The sequence below is a fragment of the Rhynchophorus ferrugineus genome, unplaced genomic scaffold (genome assembly GCF_030347505.1).
Source record: "Rhynchophorus ferrugineus isolate W39M unplaced genomic scaffold, kcgeb_rfMv2 rfM2, whole genome shotgun sequence".
Classification (NCBI taxonomy): domain Eukaryota; kingdom Metazoa; phylum Arthropoda; class Insecta; order Coleoptera; family Curculionidae; genus Rhynchophorus; species Rhynchophorus ferrugineus.
Genome location: NW_027472581.1, coordinates 49496271 through 49512310, shown reverse-complemented (window position 1 = coordinate 49512310; position 16040 = coordinate 49496271). Strand labels below are relative to the sequence as shown.

The following is a 16040-nucleotide window of genomic DNA, read 5'->3' as shown; positions in this document are numbered from 1 at the left end:
TTTAACAAAACTATGCCTCATTTCGAAATAAAATAGTTTCTTACTGTCAATATAGAAAAACAAAAACTAATGTATTTGAAACAACAAACACATTTACCTAAAGTAAACCATTATCTTTAGACGTCTCACTCATCATACTATTAAGTCTTAACATAGACACATGACCTTGAGCTAAGGATGTCTCAGTCATGCGATGTAGCATTTACTCAAAATGTAATTTTAAAACCAGATACAACAGAATCTTGAGTAGCGTCTTTAGATATAAAAGACTCTTATATTATTGTTATTATTTGTGAAGATAGATCCAGATTTGAAATAATTATATCTACAACGAGCGAATGGTTTGAACGGTCTGATGTTCTTGGTAAGATTAGAAGTAAGGTTTGAAAAGTTAAGAAGGACGAAGAAGTTAAGTTAACAGTAAGATACAAGACAACAATATACATGCACACAAGAAATTGGTCATCTGGCGTAATATTTCATATCTTTTAATTTAATTAATAAAGTTCATGATTTGTTATGAAAACTGTTTAAATTGGGAATTATAATGGCAGGGTAAAAACTCCAACAACTTGATATCATATTTGGAAAACAAACTGCCTCAAGTTACTTCAGCATATAAATAATGTTGGGGTAAACATTTTCGCGTTATTGATTGTTTATCTGTAGCTTTCATAGTATTAATATCTGAAAATGCAAGAGCAACTAGATGTAACAATCCAACAGCCATTGGAAAATGAAAACGGTAAAATCTTTCTTTGTTATCATCATTTCATGTTATCATATAAAATCATCTTTTGTTATATCATTATGATAAATTGGTGAGAATTGTCATTGCCAACACACTCCAAAATGCTTACTAAAATGATTTTCTGAATCAATCACCCTTTAATATTATACAATTTTGATTCTTTCTCTGTAATAAATCAAACCTAATGATTTACAACGATACACCAATCGATAACTAAAGAAGGTCTCGTGCCAATAAACCATAAATGCCTTTCAATAAATCCCATAACATTTTACAACCATAAATTATATTATATAGTGCAAGACCGAGAGCAAATCTGACAATAAGCTGGGGCTGGTAACTTTTAATTTGACAATAAAATGTATACTCAATCTTAATTTGTAAAAATTGTCTATACCACTTTTAGTAAAAATAAAATGGAAAATATACTTATTATTTTACTCTCGTTTAAATTGATAAAATCGAAGAAATCGAAGAAGTGCAAAAGATATAGTTAAGACAGGACGTGCGAATTAGCATTAAATATCAATTACTGGCAGAATTCTGCTTTCATATCCGCGTCATTAGATACCGAATGGATTGATATCGACACGCTAGGCGGTATTTTATCGCTAGGTTTCAAAAAAGTTTATATTTAATATATAAAATAAGTCCTAATAGGTTTGATTAAGAGAAAGCGTGGGGAGAAAAATGGATTTCGAATTAAAAGTAACCGTCTAATTAATGTTGCCATTATCGCGACGAAAATTATCTACATTTCACGCTTTTCCTTCTAGACAGACAATACATCATCGTGGCGAGCTTAACGCACTATTAAAAATGTTGAGAACAATTAACATCACAAAGAAAACCATCGAGGTATCCATTCAACATCTGGCGTGTCTAATGCATTTCGTAGATTTTCAATCGGGCTATTGTCATTGCCGTAAATTAGTGTCAGATAGATAAGGGCAAAAATTAACTTCACAAAAAATCTATTGCAGATACCGATGCTTTCACGAATTAACCTGATTTAGAACAAACCACTTGAAAGATAATTTGCGGCTGATGGCTGTTTTGAGGACCTCGGCAGTTTTCATTACAAACAGGACGTCGATAATCTTTAATCAGTAATTCTATGGATACCACTCATTTATATCAACGTTTTTCTAGTTTCAAAGCAAAATTCAAACGAAATTAGATGAATAGAACAGTTATCAAATGAGTTTGTAGCGACTTTGAGGCATGTCGAATCGTGGAATAACGGTCTACAAAATACCCAGAAATATAATCCCAGATGTTGAACACGGGCCGGGTGCCAGCAGCGCCAACTAGAACCCGATAACGAATAGCTGGCAACCCCGAGACGTCTATCTGGGATGTTATTGAAGGGTATTTCCATTCATTCAGTACTCGACCATCGTTTGGTTTAGACGTGCCACCATCGACTGTCCAAGCCTCGTCTCCAGGTAACATCGCTGCCAGCCTTTTTTATCATTTGTATTTTTACATTTTTATATTACTTCAATAAATAACGGCCACATAATGTAAACACCACTGTTTTATTTCGTTTTACCTCTATTTTCCGAGCCATCTCAATTTACCCTAAAAGTTAAATGAACCAACGTTATGCATGATAAAACACCAAGAGCTATCAACCCATAATTCGGATATCTCTAGACGAATATCGTTTTTACAACTTTATTGTTTTATTTGATCACATTGATATTAAAAACTAGCTTATGTAAAGCTTTCTGTTGCCTACAAAATGAACATAAAAAATTAGAGAGAGAAACATATTTCATTATCTAATCCTACCAAGGACATCAGACCTTCCTTCCAAACTATAGTAGATAGAAATTTTTATACACAAGATTCTGTTGTATCTTTAAAATTAAATTTTGAATAAATGTTACATCGCATAACTAAGGCGGCCTTAGGTGAAGGCCATATGTTTATGTTAAGACTGAATAGTATAATAAGTGAGACGCCTAGAGATAGTGGTTTGCTTTAGATAGACGTGTTTGTTGTTTTATTACAATAAACATTATATTACAAATCAAGGTAACAAATTATCCAAAGAAGGCAAACATTGCGCAAATCTGATCAGAAATAGCAAAAATATAATTTTAAAGTGAATTCGCGTAGGAAACTTAAGAGCTATAAAACTTAATTTTCAGAGGCACTTTTTATATATTAATTTCACGTAGTTCCAAACCGGATTTTATTCAAGTTTCTCAAGACAAATTGTCTCAAGTTATTAATAAAATTATTTATTTTCCTAAATTATTAATTCTTAATACCTAATAATACAATAGACTGACAATTAGAAAATATAGTTAAAAAAAGATACAAATTAAAAATACAATATTTGCCAGAAAAAAAGTTACCTTGAACACTGCACGATAACGAAAATAATTTGTAAAATAGCACTTTCTTCTGACTCATAAAATTGCTGTTATTCAGGATGACGCGTTCAACCGAGCAAAATAACTGAGGGCAAACAGCGTTAATATCATTTTACATGCGCCATCAAAACACATGACAAATCTCAATAGAGATATGTCGCCTCGACTTGAACCAAAAACGAGTCGACGATTACAAGAACACCATCATGAAATTCTAACATACAACTCCCCACTAATACTAATACAATGGATAAATGTTATTAAAATAATATTTTTTCTACATGTTAAGATTGTGTTCAAATGTTAACAAATCTGTGTTCCCTCCTGATTCGAAACCTCTAAATTTAATCTATAAATTTTAATAATAATAAGAAATATTCCTTCAAATATCGAATATCGTCTAACATTACGCAATTCTTAAATTGGTCATATTTATAATTTTAATTCCTTATACATATTTTACTTATTCTCTATATTGAAAAACTTATATAATTACAGCTTTACATGATAAATAGAGCTTAAATATCACATTAATGATTTTCGAAATAAGGTAAATAACAAATGACGAAATTAATGTTTCACGTAACAAATACCTAATTTTCATTGAATTTTGGGTTTCTATAATCCTAACGTATTATGTGGCTTATTACGAGAATTGAATTTTTCGTTTTTTATGCGTTGGAATCCATTTTCATGGTACTTACTCCACAGCGATTTGAACTTCCTCGAATTTTGAAAGTTATAATTATTTTAATGCGCGAGAACAAAAAAACATTATTGAATGCCAAATCAGGAATCTATCAATTAAGCCGTGAGCCCTTACATAATCACGATGGAGAATGATTCATCTTCATCGATTTTTTTCTGAATTTCTCCGAAGACTTCTTACAAACACAAAAAAAATGGTTGTATACCATTCAAAATGGAAGAATAGGCATCCATTTGCTTTATAACTCTTTTGGGATTTACCTCACTTTGGAAAACTCGTTGAAACAGTCGACTTCTCTTTTGTGCAAGTACTTATAGCCACATACTCATGAGTCATCAGCTGTGCAGATATTACACCATTTCTCACGCTTTTTTCTTAAATAATTTTTATTTCCTTGAAAAAACAGACACGTAAACTTTTTTGAGCCTTTGTCCGATTATACAGGGTCCAACTGGGAAAAAAATTATGGCCCCATTATCATGCAATCCCTCCCGATAAGCAACATGATGATTACGTACAGCATCGACGTTTTCTGACACAACTATCCTTTATGCAACTCATTCTGCAATGAGGGTCGGCGATTGAGTTTTTTAGTGCTGTAAGGTAGTTTCATCGAAGTTCATCGACGCGAAAAAATTAAATAGAGATTAAAAAGAAACGACCAGAACTTCGTATAAGTATCTATTCTAACAACGGTTATCGAAGGTTTGGGAAAAAACATCAAGAAGAACACCCGACTTTGAAAACTATTTGAACGAATATAGGTAAACTATGTATGAAAACTGTGCCATGTTTTAAAACTATGCATCAATGGGGGTACATCCATCAAATGTTAATTAAGTTTATATCTAGAATCTTAGGTCTCGACTTTAAAAACAACTTTTTTTTTGATAACATCTTTATTAGATATGCTTAGTACAATCTTAATTTACAATTAATTTATTACTACATTTCATTTGTACTTGGATTAATTCACAAGCAAGACGAGTGCGAGATAAATACATCAATATGTTTTCCTCAATTATAAAATTATAATAACTTAAGCTATAGTTTACATTAAAGGTATACACTTTGATTTCCAGGTCATCGTGCAGTTCTTCGTTGCTTACGTAGCGTAGCGGCATTGGTAATTAGTCGAAGAATTTTGCTTTGACAACGTTGGATGACTAGTTGATTTGAATTTTTAGTGCAGCCCTATATTTGCACCCTATAGGTCCAAATTGGCTTTATAATTGTCTTATAGATCAACCTCTTTGATTTTAGATCAAGTTGAGAGTATCTTCCGACTAACCGGTATAGTTGTTTTATTTTGGTTCTAATGTGTTTTGCTTTTTTTTGTCTAACATGATGTTTCCAATTTAGTCTACCGTCAATATGGATGCCTAGGTATTTAGCTGATTCTGCTTGAGGAATCGGGCATCCATTGAGTGATATATTTAAGTTTTTATTATTTCGCCGCAATGCCAAATTAATACGAACAGATTTAGAGCTATTAAGTTGAGTTTTCCAATATTTCGTCCATTTGTAGATTTTATTGACTGTCATTTGGACTTTTTTTACTGCCCTAGGCAGAGATATGTCGTTTGCCATAATAATTGTGTCGTCAACAAAGGTCCCAAGTAGTGTTTTTTGTTGTTGTTGGGATATCAGCAGTGTAGAGCAGATACAGAAGAGGTCCAGAGACGCTACCTTGTGGAACTCAAGCTGAAATAGTTGAAATGAATAGAAATGTCGAGAACGCCATTTTGTGCGAGACTCTAATTTTTTTTCCGAAAATATATAACTCCAGCATTTACAATAGTTACGCGGTCACAATTTGCTCATCTGACAGATTAATCCCAAATGCCAAACGATCAAAAGCTTGTGAGGCATCCAAGAATAGAGCAGGGCAGTATTTCTTTTCCTCAAACGTTTTTTCAATAGCCGTAGTAACTCTGTGCTTAAAAACAATATGAAGAAAAAATTATTAGATAGTTGTAGTTTAAATTATGAAAAATAGTTATAGGAAATAAATTTTTCAAGTTACTATAAACAGCACAAATCACAAAATGGACGTCAGAAAGTTATCTTCAAAAATGCCAAAATTTCAATGAATACCTTGTATTAAACTAGCTCAATATTCATAGGTATATGCAAAAGTAACTGTCAGAAATATTATTAAAAAAAACAACTGCCAAAAGTTTAATAACAAGTATAAAAGATTCAAGGTTACATAATTTCATAATATAATTTTCATTCTAAAAATATATACTAACCATGGCAGTATAATCAAATCATACTAAGATGATTTCTATGCATCGATTGGGCTTTTTTCAAATATTTACATGATCAATAATCAAAACGTAACATAGTGAAAATTATAAATCGCTTATATGACAATAAAAGTATACATAATAGTCTTTATTTAGAAGAAAATTGAATATTACGAGAGATAATATCAAAATAATTTCCTTTTCATCTTATACACGCTGTTGCTATTATGCCGAGAATAGCCATCTAAATTGAATATTAAACAGAATAATTTACTTCAATATGCACCCATTAAAAAGCAGGAACTCTCTAATCCCCATCGTTAATCTGCAGACGCAGTCATGACCCCAAAACCGACGATACCTAATTGATTCACGAATGCAACTCCGCGGATAAGGAATGTACTGAATATGCAAATTCTAGATAACGCTCGGTTTGATTTCACAACTGGAAGTGCCGTCGGAATTACGACGAAGACACTTTAAGTTCCGACGCCGATTGCACATCCTTTAATTCGTGTTAAAAGAGCTCAATTATAATTCGCTACGCAAACCATCAATCATTATAACCTAATTAATAAATAATAATGTGATAATTAAGTTTACTAAGGTTATCTTTTATAAATTTATCATGGAAAAATAATTATACCGGACTCATAAATTTAAGGATGTAAACACATTAGTTCACATTGGATAAGATATTTATCACGTAAAACTCTAAACTTATTCCCGTTTTCTTTTTATACTACCGGGTCAGAGAAATGTAAAAAATGGCGATTATAATCGACCTTCATCAGTTGTTAAAATGCGTTTGTGATATTTGTCATGCAAAACAAGCTGCAGACATTTATGAAATAAATATACTTAAACATAATATTGATTGATAAATATGTACAATTAAATGTTATTAGTGGAATTGGGAAAATATTAGCAAATATGTCCTTAGTAATCACTGTTGACCATCAGCCTATTCTGATTCCTATATTTATCTATAGAAATGTATCAGATGAATAGAATTTAAAACACAAAAACTCTTAATATACTTTAAAATATCATTCTATTTTATCAAAAGAAAAGATGACTTGTTGAACGGTGATACAAAATGGCACTGAGGGTTTTGATCTTTTATAAATAGATCCAGCAAATTGTACTTCACGCTGTAAAAGTCTTTACACTAGATGCCATTAAAATGCTGACATTTAGTACAAAAAAATTATTTGATAGTTTTGTGAATGATTGGCTAGGTTTTGTTTGACTGACGCCAAAGGTGGACACCAGTAAAGCAAGCATCGACACGCCCCTTGAAAGGCCAATTGTCGAAAAACTTCAAGATAACCAAATCCAACCGTCATGTAAGCACTGTTTCTAATGTGCAAAAGCGAAACATAGTACATAAAACATTTAGAATTACTTGGAAAAGACTGCATAGAAAAAGAAGCTGCCACATTGAAAATAGATGTCACACGATTTAAACCAAAACCCCATGGATCGATCGCTTTGGGAATGGCTACTGAATCTGAAATTAACTATACTACTGACTGGCAATGATCGTGGATGAAAAGTGGGTCACTTTAGACAACGAAAGTGGTCGAGGTTGTTACTGTTGACGTGAGCCAAGCCAGGATGGACACTCACGGAGATTTTGCTATGTGTGTGATTCCTTGACAATCCCGTCAAAGAATCATGAGCTGCTCCCTTACGGCTAAACCCTTAATTCAAATCTGTCTGTGAACAATTGGGTCGCTTGGATCAAGCAATCGCCCAGAAATACGTTTCGTCAAGACAATGCTAAAACACACACATCGACAGAGATGGTTGGGACATTTTTATAATTATCCGGACCTGGCAACAAGTGACCACTAACTGTTCCTGTCCATGGCGCACTATTTTACTGATATAAAAATACGCATCAAAAGAGAAATCTAAAAAATCGACTATCCAATTTTTTTGGGCAAGTTTATTGTTGAAATTTACTTGATTGCATATTTAACTGAGATGCATGTTCATTATATTATTAACATATTAAGCGTATTAAGAATTTAAGATAAATTCCGATATTTCGATATATCGATATATAAAAAAAATATTTATATTCATTAAATATTTTATATTAAGTAGCGATATTATTAATAAACCTTGGTACTAAAATAAAATTAAGTAAAAGATTAAATACCAATTTTAAAGGTATCTTACAACAAGCTTAGATTTTTAAGGCAAAAAAAACATTTTAAAACAAAATATATAGATAATATTCGTTGTAATAACTAAATAAAAATAAACAAAAACCATATTTAACCTATCTACTACACGTATTTTGTATTCAACTATATACACAAATTTAATACCTACCTAAATCTATTTATATATTTACAATATTATTTTAACTACTACCAACTAATCACTTTGAAGGAGATGCGGAGCAAGAAATTAAATTTGTTTTGTTCGTAATTTAATTTTAAGAACTCAACTGAACCCAAACCGTTATATTGACTTAAATTTGTTTTATTGGTGGTTTCATTCTTCATATATGTCACAAAATTATATTAAAATTTTTGTATTGTTTGGACTCAGCACTGACTTCAAACTGATCAGTTGGTAGTAATTAAAATAATATTGCAAGTAGATAATAAGGTTGAGGTAGTTATTAAGTTAAATTGTGTGTATATAGTAGAATATAAAATACTTATAGTTAGTGTGTGTAGTGAATATAAAATACTTATGTTTAGCCTAACTAAAATAGGACAAGAATTATTTCCTGCGTCGGGAATTGAACCCGCGACCTCCGATTGGGAGCTAAACGCTTTAACAATTACACCATAGAAGCAATACCCTACGTTATTTCTACGCTGTCTTATATGCTATAGTTTGTGCTTAAAAAGCAAACTGAAGGGCTTTTTAACTGAACGACTTCCGATTTTCCATCACATCAGCTTAGCAATAACATTATACACAAATACCTAATTACTTTAGATAAAAAATATTTTTTTTTTTTACTCTTCGTGAGTCCACAATCTGCCCTATTGGCAATAAGTATTTCTTATGTCTATATTATATATACATGGCATGTAGAAAATCACTTCATTAAGCAATCTTCTGTATAAAATATTGTCTTAATTAATTAGTCTTATTGTAATGCTTATTCTAAACTCTACATATGTCCAGTAATCAGATCAGGTGGTGTTAAACGTTTTAGTCTACGCACTTCACTATCACGTCGCATATTTAGCTGATTAGCGAGTACATTGGGATGCACTGACACTCTTTCGAAGTACTTCACACAAACACGTTGGATTACACTCGTTATAGGTTCTAGAGGAATATCGCGTTGTATAACTTTATTTGAAATATAGTACGGAGCATCAACAATGGCACGCAACACCTTATTTTGGAACCGTTGAATGATGGATATATTAGATTTGCTAGCGGTACCCCATAGTTGAATTCCATATGTCCAAATGGGCTTGAGTATAGACTCATACAGCAATACCTTGTTATCTAATGATAACTTGGATTTGCGCCCAATGAGCCAATACATTTGATATAATTTTAGTCCTAGTTGTTTCCGTTTAGAGAGTATGTGCTTCTTCCAGGTTAGGCGTCGATCTAAATGCATACCAAGATATTTAACATGCTCTGCTTGGGGGAGTTGACGATGATTGATATTTACTGGTGGACATGTTCTTCTACGCAGGGTAAATGTTATATGCGTCGATTTTGATTCATTGGCTTTAATGCGCCATGTCTTCAACCATAATTGTATTTGCTCCAGGTGGGTTTGTAGGTTTATTGATGCTGTGACTGGATCTTCATGGGATGCTAAGATTGCTGTATCGTCTGCATATGTTGCCACAGTAGTTATTTTTGTGGTGGGCAGATCAGCCGTATACAGAAGATACAGTACTGGACCCAGTACACTACCTTGCGGAACTCCTGAATATATGGGATTTAATTCGGTATGTTCATCGCCTTGATTTACAATAAAATGTCTGTCAGTGAGATACGATTTTAGTAGCTGATAGTTCGGATGAGGGAGAAGTTTCTTTAGTTTAACCTGCAAGCCGGTATGCCATACTTTGTCAAAAGCCTAAGATATGTCTAGGAAAGCAGCCGAACAATATCTTTTGGCATTTAGGTCAGCGTTTATTTGGTTTACAAGTCTGTGCACTTGTTCTATAGTCCCATGCTTATTGCGAAAGCCAAACTGATGTTCTGGAATAATTTTTCTTTTTTCTATTATATAGTTTAGTTTTTTTATGTATAATTTCTCGAAAACTTTCGAGATTATTGGTAATAAACTTATAGGTCGGTAGGAGGTCACATCTTCTGGTATTTTTCCTGGTTTAAGTATCATTAATATTTTAGCTACTTTCCAGATACTAGGGAAGTAATTAATTCGTAGCATAGCATTAAATATATATGTTAATAGTTTTATAGCCTTTTCTTATAGTTCTTTTAAAATTTTGCCAGTAATTAAGTCATAACCAGGAGCTTTTTTAATATTAATCTCTCTCATTATTGTATGTTTAACTTTTTTGACCGTTAATTTTTCGTGTGGTAAATCCATTTGAAATGGCGAATCTAGAAAGCTAGTAATTTTATTTTCGTCATCTTTATGTAGCTGAGACTGGAAAGGTTTAAAAACATTTTTTATGTGTTTTGAGAAAATGTCGGCCTTCTCTTTATTGCTTCTCGCCCAATTATTTTCGCTTGTTTTAATAGGTGCGTTATGCTGCTGGGATCTCCTAAGCTTTTTTGTGGCTTTCCACAACGAATAGTCTGTAGCCTCAGTTGATGTCAAGTTTTCTAGGTATTCTTGAATGCCTTGGTTTTGTTCAATTTGGATTAGATCTCTCAGCTCTTTTATGGCCCTATTAAATTTTCTTTTATTCTCTTCAGTCCTTTGCTGTTGCCAATTTCGTCGTAACTTTCTTTTTTCTGCTATCTTTTTCTGTATTGTACATGATATATGTGTATTTTTTCTTGGAAATGTTTCACTGTTGGGAGTCGCGGAATATGCTGCCTCCTGTATATTTTTTGTAAGATTTATTGCTGCTATTTCTATATCCATTTCAGTTTGTAACGGTAAGTTTAGAGAGATATTTTGGTCTACGTTTTCTCTAAATGAGGGCCAGTTAGTTCTATTATTGGACAGAGAAGGGGGTTTATCTTTGATGGTAATTTTTGAAGAAATTGTTACTATTATAGGTGAATGATCAGAAGACAGGTCGAAGCATGATTCTGCCTGACACTTTTTTGGATCAATATTTTTTGTGATACAGAAATCTATTGTATCTGGTTTTTTATATCTGTCTGAAGGCCAATATGTTGGTTCACCAATAGAGATATGTTGTAAGTTATCTTTCCTTATGGCTTTGAGCAGTTCTCTACCTTTTGAGGTTATTATTCTTGAACCCCACATTAAATGTTTTGCATTATAATCTCCTCCTGCTATAAATCTATTACCTAGCGTACTGAAGAATTCTTGAAATTGTTCTGCCTTGTTGTTATGTTTGGGTGGGCAATAAATCGCAGAAATTGTTAATGGTCCATGGGCTTCCTCTATGGTTATACTGGTGGCTTGCAGGTAGTCTTTGCGGAATTTTTCTTTTTCGAAATGCTTTATATCATCTCGAATTATTATGGCTGTACCTCCATGTGCTTTATCATCAGGGTGATTTGTATGATAAAGCTTATATTTAGGAACTTTCAGATAATTCTTGTCCGTAAAGTGTGTTTCGGAAACCATCATAACGTCAATATTTTGTTCATTTACGAACATTTTTAGTTCCCTGGCGTGTTGTTGGAGCCCATTGGCATTCCAGACGGCGATTTTGTAGCTATTGGTTTCAGGCATTAGGCAAGTTTGCTTACGACGGTTGTGAGTAGACCAAGCATCGTACTCATTTGATCCATTAGTTTGGCCATCATATTTTCTAATCTTGAGATGTTGCTAGTTTCAGTAGGTTGAGATATTGTCTCTCGTTTTTGTGCTGAACCATTTTCAACTGTTTGGGCATAAGTTATATCTTGTTGACTTGTTCTGGTGGCTAGTGCTAGATTGGTAGTAGTGGATTGTTTTTGTTGATGCCTTTTTTCCCTTAAGGCAGGATAGAGTTTCTGCTGTAGTTGCTTGTGAACTGCGCAACCCTTGTAGTTCGCTGGATGATTTCCGTTACAGTTAACACATTTCACTTTTTCATCGCGAACTTTACGAGTACAATCTCCTATCTTATGTTCTCCTGCACATTTTACGCATCTATATTATTTTCGACAGTAAGTCTTTGTGTGCCCGTGCGCTTGACACCTTGTGCATTGTGGTATAATTCTTTTTATATGTGGTGGTTCGCATTTAATAATATTATTTTCCAATTTGGTGATTTCATACACCGCCTTATTATTTCCATTAGGTTTTATGTCTATATAAAACATAGGCAGAGGTTTTTTTGTCGTGTGATGTCGTATATTGTGAATATTTACGACCTCGTGGCCTTTTTCAGCTAGTGCTACCTTGATGGTGTTAGTTCCGTGCTAGCTCTCGAAGAGAACGGTCGTGTCCGGTCCGCCGAACCTACCTGCGCTTCCGAGAATTACCCGAAACTTTCCCTAAGACGGTCGACCCGTTATCACGTTTCACCAGTGCCTACGTAAAAAAAAAAAAAGCGTCTGTAAGCGCCGAAAAGGCGTTTTTACAGACAAGGCAATGGCGTCATGTACGTCAGAGCCGACGTCGCCTCCTGAACATAATCCCAGTGTTTCAAATTCAAATGGACCATCTTCAGAAGACAGCCGAGAAGTGCTTATAACGGAATTGAGAAAACAGAACGAAGACCTGCGAAAGCAGATAGCTGACCTTAAAACGTTCGCAAAAGCCCAAACAGACGCCCTGAACAAACAGACGGAAAAGCTGGAAAAGAGCGAAAAGGCTTCCGAAGAGCTCAAGGAAGAAATAAAAACTCTCACAGCTACGATAACACAATTCATGAAGCATCAAAGAGATGCCATGGAAGTAAAGATTCCCGCTGCCATAGAAATTCAGTCCCAGACACCAGCTAAACCGACACAACACTTAGACCAAACTGAAGACTCAGAAGACGGTTTCACCTTGGTAGGAAAAAGGAAAAGAGGGCCCGTCACTCCACCTCAGGAAAGCCAGCTGCCGAAGGCCGGCAACAAGGGAAAACAGGCTCCCAAATCACAACCCAATCCGGTAGCCAAGCCAGCCACTAAATCTACCCAATCGAAAGCCAAGGCTAACGTACAGCCTTCGATTACAAAATTTGCCACCAGACCAGTGCAAAACAAGCCGACCACCAAGACGGCCCCACAGCCAGTACCGAAACAAGTTACCACAAGACCAACCCAAGACCAGCCTGCGCAGGTAAGTAGCCAGGTCACTAAACAAGTCTAAACCTCCACAGCAAAAACAGTGCCAACCGTTTCGGCGACTGTTTCTCAAAGTCCCCCAAAGGAAAAAATTCCGCCTATAGTGCTCCGTGATAAGAAGAGGTTCATGGAGCTCATTAGAATTACTAAGGCACAATCAATAGACATTATAACCCGAAATAAAAAGGACGGCATTTTCTTATTCGTCGCCACAAGCGACAATTACCGTAAACTTACTACCCTGCTCGAGGAAAGGAATTACCCTTACCATTCCTTCTGTCATCCGGAGGAGAGAGCATTCCGGGTAATAATAAAAAACATCCCAGAATCACTCTGCATTGACGAAGTACGTGAACTTCTCTTTGATCAAGGCTTCCATCCCAAATTTGTGCAAAGATGGAAATTAAAATCCGGGACAGAACTACCAATTGTTCAGGTAGTTGTCCCTCGCGAAGAGCGACAGATCATATATATGACCAAACTCGGCGTCATCACAGTGAAGGTCGAGGTCCAGAGAGGAAACGGCCAGCCAGTGCAGTGCTTCAACTGCCAGCTTTTCGGGCACTCCAGCTCATATTGCCGAGCCCCCCCACGGTGCGTCAAATGTGCCGGGCATCACGACACTAGATCCTGTACCAAAATCCCAGAAGCACCTCCAAAGTGCAGCAACTGCGGTGAAACTCATACCGCAAACTTCAGCGGTTGCACCTGCCGTCCTGCTCCAAGAAAACCAAAAATTCCGACCGAAACCAGACCTCCACAAGGTTCTGCATGGAGTAACCAAGGTGGCAGAAAGCTAGCCCAAAAATTAGCCAGCGCTACCCAGCCTGCTCCAACTCAAACTCCTGCTCCAACCAATACACCGGACCTTAACTCCACCATGCAGGCGTTTACTGACCCGCAGGCTTTCCTACAAGTGATCGCCCTAGCTCACCAACTTGCTCGTCATTTTCCAAATGTCGCCGCGTAAGCGGCAACACTTACCTGTCTCTATAACTTTCAGCAGCCTTTAACTCTTCGAAATGGCTGTTCCGAAATCTCTTATACTGATGACATGGAATGCAAATAGCTTACGCGGAAAGCAAGCGGAATTGGAGGACGTCATAACATTCTATGACGTCGACATCGTGCTCATCCAGGAAACTTTCCTGAAACCTTCGCATCGTCTCTCTTTCGAACGCTTTTTTGTCTACAGAAACGATAGAACTCCGGGTCGAGGCGGTGGAACCGCCATTCTCGTCAGAAAAGGAGTCAAACACGAGCTCCTTCCATCGTTATCAGTAAACAACTTCGAAACAACCTCCATTAAAATCGATATCCAAGAACGTCCCTTCGTGATTACATCCCTGTACAGGAAATCTTCTGCATTCAACTATGCCGAATACCGATCACTCGTCGAAGGAAAATTTCCGAAAATAATAGGTGGCGACTTCAACGCCCACCACCCCACCTGGGGGTGTTCCAGAGCGAATCCCGCAGGTAACGCCATCGTAGCTCTAAGTGCAGATCTGGGCTACGGTCTTGCCTTGCCAGATGAACCCACCCATCACCCTAGTACAGTCTCTCAAGGCGCAGCAAGAATCCTTGATTTCTTTATTCTTCAAGACGTAAATCGCGATTCCGAAGTTCGAGTCCTTGACGAACTAGACTCTGATCATCGTCCGATCCTTCTCAAACTCGGAAACTGCGCCACCACTCAAGTCCCACTAACAAGATTCAGGAAAAAAACCGACTGGAAAAACTACCAATCTCTTCTCCTGAAATCCGATCCAATTCCGAAAATTAATACATCAGAACACCTCGAGGAAGCCGTACTCAAGCTAACTCGCGATATTCAGTCTGCTCACGAATCTTCCACAGTCAAAATTTCATCACAACCCCAGCCGTGGAAAAACAATCTTCCCGCTTCTCTTAAACGTGAAATTCGCATCAAAAACGGTTTATGCAGATTAGCTCGATTCACCCTTGATGCTGCAGACAAAAGGGAGGCGAACAGAGCATGCAAGAGGGTAAGGGCGGCCGTCTCGACTTGGCGAGCAATGAAATGGAACTCATTTCTCGCGGACCAAAGGCTGGATGGCCCCCCTTCCTTCTGGCGTGTCTCCAAATGCCTCGTGGGGAAGACGCACAATGTCATCCCTCCCCTGAAGTCAGCGGTTACAGGAAATTTTGCAGTCACTGACCAAGAAAAAGTCGAGCTCCTTGCAGAGACCTACGAAGCTCAAATGAAATGCCTCCCACCCGCACAGAACACTAAAACTAAAGACATTGACACTGTCATCAACGAATCCAACTCCGTCAAAAGACCAGTAACCCCCGCCTTTCTTCTCAACCATTTTGTATCTCCAAAGTCTCTACAGACTATGATCGGCAAACTTCAAACCAAAAAATCTCCAGGTTTCGATGGAATATTGATTACCCAGTTAAAAAAGCTCCCGCATAAGCAACTCGCAGAACTGGCAAACATTATTAACTCCATCATGAGACTGCAACACTTCCCGGCGTCTTGGAAACACGCACATATAGCGGTTATACCCAAGAAAGGAGCAAAATCATCTCCA

The 16040-nt window shown here is 36.1% G+C and overlaps 1 protein-coding gene across 34 annotated transcripts in view; it reads right to left on the bottom strand.

Annotated features, from left to right (window-relative positions):
- The window catches only part of RhoGAP19D (Rho GTPase activating protein at 19D), a 520079-nt gene that overhangs the window by 465878 nt on the left and 38161 nt on the right, over positions 1-16040 (bottom strand). For 2 of the 34 annotated variants that reach the window (XM_076395792.1, XM_076395797.1), the window contains exon 1: positions 3121-3190. The exons of the other annotated variants lie outside the window; for them this stretch is intronic. The gene's annotated coding sequence lies outside the window, so the exon portion shown is untranslated. Of the gene's footprint in view, positions 1-3120; positions 3191-16040 lie in introns of those variants that run through there. 34 annotated transcript variants of the gene reach the window in all.